This window comes from Crocuta crocuta, unplaced genomic scaffold (genome assembly GCF_008692635.1).
Source record: "Crocuta crocuta isolate KB4526 unplaced genomic scaffold, BGI_CrCroc_1.0 scaffold408, whole genome shotgun sequence".
NCBI classification, from domain to species: Eukaryota; Metazoa; Chordata; class Mammalia; order Carnivora; family Hyaenidae; genus Crocuta; species Crocuta crocuta.
In genome coordinates this window covers 4818004-4823360 of record NW_027527444.1, presented here as the reverse complement: position 1 = coordinate 4823360, position 5357 = coordinate 4818004, and the positions used below count along the sequence as shown (strand labels likewise).

Genomic DNA, 5357 nt, shown 5'->3' with positions numbered 1-5357 from the left:
ACAGGGCTTCTGCCACTTTCTAGAAACCAGAGTCAGTCACGGCCCCACCAAACTCCAGGCCAGGCAGGAGGCCGGGCTAGCCCTGGGTGGTGAGCTCAGCTGAGGAAAGGAGACTCCTCTCTCCTGGCCTCTTGTGATCTGACCTTGGCACTCCAGGAAAATGCCCACCTGGACAGTTTCTTCCCATTCACGTTTTTCTATTCCTCTTTGAAAATTAAAAACTTGATTGCTGCTGAGAAGACTGAGAGTAAAGTTAAGGGTACATTTATAAAAACGAAGTGAAGCCACAAATCTGAAGGTGCAACCGGACATGTTAATGAGCCAGCGCCCTTCGCCTCGAAAGCCCGTGCAGAGCTCAGGCTCGCCCTCAGAACCGCCACTGGTTTCACCCCACAAACCCTGCAATCCAACATTTCACCGGCGGGGCTCAAAATCATTTCTAAAAATCCTATCCTATTCCATCCTATTCTGTTTTGTCTAATTGCTGATATTTTGGCAGCATTATTTTCTATTTTTCTACTAAAGGTTTTTGCAAGCCGGCCTGGGAATCTCAGCACCATCGATGATTCTTCATGGAAAATACGTTCTAAATTTCAAACAGCACTTCCTACCTGGGAATAGGGCACCATCCGCATTTTTAAAAATTTTACTCAAATGTATTTAAACTAAATAAAAATTCAAACTGCTTAAACTAACACAAAAACCCGAAACACACAGTTCACCCGCGTCTCAAACCCCCACCACCTCTCACAACCACTAATCTGTTCTCTGTATCCATGAGCTTGGCTTTTGCCGGAGGGTTTTGATTCCACATACAGGAGAGATCACACAGTATTTGTTTCTCCGGCTGATGTACTTGACCGAGTGTAACGCCCTCAGAGTCCCTACATGTTTCCAATGGCAAGATCTCCTTTTTCATGGCTGAGTAATAGTCCCCTGTATAGCTGCGCCTCATCCGTCAGTGGACACTGGGGTCGTTTCCGCATCTTGGCTGCTGTGAATAATGTCCCAGAGAACACGGGGGCGCAGATACCTCTTCATAAAATTTCAAAAAAATGTTTAATGTTTGTTTTTGAGGCGGGGAGAGAACTCACAAGTGGGGGAGGGGCAGAGAGAGAGGGAGACGCAGAATCCGAAGCAGCTCCAGGCTCCGAGCTGTCAGCACAGAGCCCGACGCAGGGCTTGAACCCACAGACTGTGAGATCATGACCTGAGCCGAAGTCCGTTGCCTAACTGACTGAGCCACCCAGGGGGCCCCCAAGATTCAGATCAATACCCAGAAGTGTTATTATTAGATCACACGATAATTCCTTTTTTTAAATTTTTTTTAATGTTTTATTTATTTCTAGGAGAGAGAGAGAGAGACAGCGTGAGCAAGGGAGGGTCAGAGAGAGAGGGAGTCACAGAATCCGAAGCAGCTCCAAGCTCTGAGCTGTCAGCACAGAGCCCGGCGCGGGGCTCGAACCCACGAACCGCAAGATCATGACCTGAGCGACAGTCGGACGCTTCACCGACTGAGCCCCCCAGGCGCCCCGGGCACACGATAATCCTGTTTCTAACCACAGCGGCCGCACCAGTCTGCGCTGCCACCAGCGCGTCCTCGCCAGCACCTGTTGTTTCCTGTATTCTTTATTTTAGCCACTCTGACAGGTGTGATCTCACCCTGGTTTTGATTTGCATTTCCCTGATGGCGAGTGACGCTACGCATCTTTTCCTGTGTCTGTTGGCCTCTGGCCGTCTTCTTTGGGGACATGTCCACTCATGACTACTGCCCACTCTTAATCAAATTGTTTCCTTCTGTTTTGTTTGCCATTGAGTTGTATGAGTTCTTCGTCTATTTTGGATACTAACCCTTTGTCAGATATATGATTTGCAAATATCTTCTCCGAGGCAGCAGCCTTTTCATTTTGCTGATTGGTTCCTTCGCTGTGCGGAACCTTTTCAGTTGGATGGCATCCCTGTAGTTCATTTTTGCTGTTGCTGCTTTTGCTTTTGGCGTCAGATGAAAAAAATCACCACCAAGACTGATGTCAAGGAGTCGACTGCCTGTTTTCTGCTGGGAGTTTTATGGCTTTAAATCTTCAATCCATTTTGCATTTATTTTAGTGCATAGTGTACGAAGGTGGCCCGGTTTCCTTCTTCGGCACGTGGCTGTCCAGTTCCAGCACCGTTGGCTGAAGAGCCGGCCCTCTCCCCGTTGTACGTGCTTGACTCCTTTGTTGAAAACTAGTTGACCAGGCACATGTGAGTTTAGAGCTGGGCACTCCGTTCCGTCTCGTTGATCTGCATGTCTGTTTATGCTGGTACCATACTCTGTCCGTTACCGCAGCTTCGTAATGCAGGTCGAAATCTGGACCATGATACCTCCAGCTTTGTTCTTCTTTCTCAGAATTGTTTGGCTCTTTGGGGTCTGTTCTGGTCCGTACACATTTTAGGATTGTTTGCTCTATTTCAGTAAAAAAATACCATAGGAATTCTGAGAAACTGTGGTGAATCGGTAGATTGCTTTGGGAAGTATGGACGTCGTAACACTATTAATTCTTTTAACCCAGGAGCATGAATGTGTCTCCAGTTCCCTGTAGCATCTCCAGTCTCTCCCATCCATGTCTCGTACTTTTCAACATACAAGTCTTTCACCTCCTCGGTTAAGTTTACCTTAGGGATTTTATCCTTTTTGATGTGACTGTAATAGGATTGCTTTCTTAATCTCTCTTTGCGATGGTTCATCAGCAGTGTAGAGAAGCAGGAGATCTTTCCGTCCTGATTTTGTAGCTGCAGCTTTGCTAATTCCAAAGCTCTCCAGGCTTTTTCTATGGGGACTTGAGAGTCCTCTCTACAGAGTATCATGCCATCTGCAAACAGTGACAGTTTTGCCTCTGTGTTTCCATCTCAATGCGTTTTTCTTGCCTAATTGTTCCAGAGGGACCTCCAGCTGAGCAGAGGTGGCAGCGTGGGCATCCTCGCCTTGTTCCTGATCTTAGAGAAACGCTTTCAGCTTTTCACTGTCGAAGACGAAGCTAGCTGCGGGGGGTGGGGGGTCATACTCGGCCTGTATCCTGTTGAGATATGTTCCCTCCATACCTGCTTCCTCGAGATTTCTTTCATAAACGGATGTTGAATTTTATCAAGTACGTTTTCTGCACCTGCAGGTGTTCACGTGATTTTCATCCTCCATCTTGTTAATGTGGTGAGTCACGCCGGCGGCTGCGTGGCTGTTGAGCCATCCTTGCATCCCTGGAGTAAACCCTGCTTGACTGCACTGAGTGGTCGTGTTAAATGTACTGTTGAATCTGGTTTGCTAATATTTTGTTGAGGATTCTGGCCTCTGTGTTCACAAGGATACAGGCCCGTAAGCACCGTCTGCATTTAATTCTTTGGAAATGTGTATTCCATGAATAGTAAATGCGAGAGCCTGCAGTTACCCAAAATGTTCATTTAACTAAAGCAACCCATTTCCTAACCAAGTCACTCAACGGGAGCGACTGCTGAAAGGAACCCATCCCCTCAAAGGCTCAGGAATTTGCTTCCAGCAACCATGGCACACTAATGGTTTAGAACATGCCTTCCACCCCCCAACAATCCCACGGATGGTCAGCTCCTTCTCAGGTCATGGCTCAGGGTCAAGGCAGAGCGATTGACAATGACTGAAATGTGCAGGATCCGTGATAAACTGTAAGGTACTGTACCAATGTGAGGGCTGCTAGCGATAGGAAGGAATATGCCCGTTATTGTAGGTCAGCCCTGAATGGACGCCGATCCGCATGCTAACTGTCCAGAGCACGACGAAGGCGTGACAGCCTGAAATAAGGCACGAGGTGTAGAACCGCCGGCGTGTCCTCAGTCACCTCAGCAAACAGACTCCACTTGGCTTGTGAAAGACAGATCGCTAGACGTTCCGGTGCGGAAGGCGACCCCAGCAGGTGGTAGAAAGGAAGAGTGGCTTCCCCGGGTGGGAACGTCTGTCATCACTATCTACACCCTGTTTCCCGGATCCAGAAGGTCAGTGTGCTGAGCAAATGTGCTGCAGCTGGGGGTGGGCTCTGCGGCTGTCGGCTTCTTGCAACCTTCTCGTCACCTTCAAGTGACCATTTGCTGGAGGGACTTGCCCCGGGCCGCAGAGCCCTGGCTGCAGCACAGGGCAGGGCGCCCAGGGAGAGGTGAGCCAGGGAGGGGGAGGAAATGGGGCCGAGCAAGAGGGAGAGGGCGGCAGAGGGAGCTGAGACAGAGGGCAGAAGTCTGGGCGGGCAGAGCAGGGCTCAGAGGGTGGAGACCCTCCCAGGACGCATCTGGGACAGAAGAGGCAGGCGATCAGAATTTGCTGATGGAAAAGGCCGATGAAATGAGAGAATGTTAGGTTTGGGAGATCTTTCCGAGGCCATCTACGCCCGCCCCTCCCTCTGCCAATATGCGTGTGCACGCACATACACACGCGCACACATGCGTGCACACATATGCACATGACTGTACACACGTGGTGCACCTCCCCACGTACACACACCCACACGTGCACACACGAGGCGCGCGCACACACACACCTGTGCACAGATGAGAACGTCAGGGCGCAAGGGGCCACAGGACTTTCCTAGGCGGCATCTGGGAAAAGGGAGAGAACCTCACCTGGAAACGCACGGGAACCCGGCCTCCCCGAGCTACACTCACACTGCACGGATCGCCTGACGGCCCGTCGCTTGTCCTCGGGGCCCACTTCCCAAACAGCAGCTCCCTGGGTGGAGCGCGGGTCGGCCAGGGCTGGGACAGAGGGAGCCCCACGCACGTCTCCGAGGCGGCGCGCGGCCCTCGGGACCGCCACCCCTCAGACGCCCTCGCTGCCCCCACATCGCCGCCGGGCTCGGGAGGCGGCGCGCGACCACCCGACACGCGGGGAGCCACCCGGGGCTGCGTGGTGCCCGCCGGCTCCCGGCCTGTCCGGTGCACCTTCTCCCGGGGTCACGCGGGGCTCAGGCGTGTCCCTGACGCAGCCTGGCCCAGGGCGGCCCTTGCCCGGTGGCTGGCGGCTTGCTTCCCAGGCGCGCGTCCCACCGAGAAGGGAAGTGGGGGCCCAGCCCCGCGTGCCCTGCCTGGCGCTGTTGGGGCGGAGTGAGGACGTTTCACTCTCTGCTCGGGGGGCGCGGTCCTGTCTTTGCACAGGGTCTAAACCCTGCGCCTCCGCAGCGCCTAACGCGTCCGCTGCCGCCGGAAGTGGGACTCCAAGCCCCGGGTGAGCCCTTCTCTCCTGCTGAAAAGGGGACTGGCCAGGAGGGTTAGGGTTAGTGCGCAGTCACCTGCCCGGGTCCCCAGCCGCCCGAACAACGCGTGCGACGCCCGCACGGGGACGCACCCTGGGTCGTGTCCGCCCC

General features: G+C 53.0%; 1 long non-coding RNA gene across 1 annotated transcript in view; it reads left to right on the top strand.

Moving 5' to 3' along the window:
- The window catches only part of LOC144229740 (uncharacterized), a 2572-nt gene extending 1892 nt beyond the window's left edge, over positions 1 to 680 (top strand). The window contains exon 3 of the long non-coding RNA XR_013334588.1: positions 526 to 680. This is a non-coding gene — a long non-coding RNA (uncharacterized LOC144229740). The remainder of the gene's footprint in view (positions 1 to 525) is intronic.
- Positions 681 to 5357: the final 4677 nt, after the last annotated feature.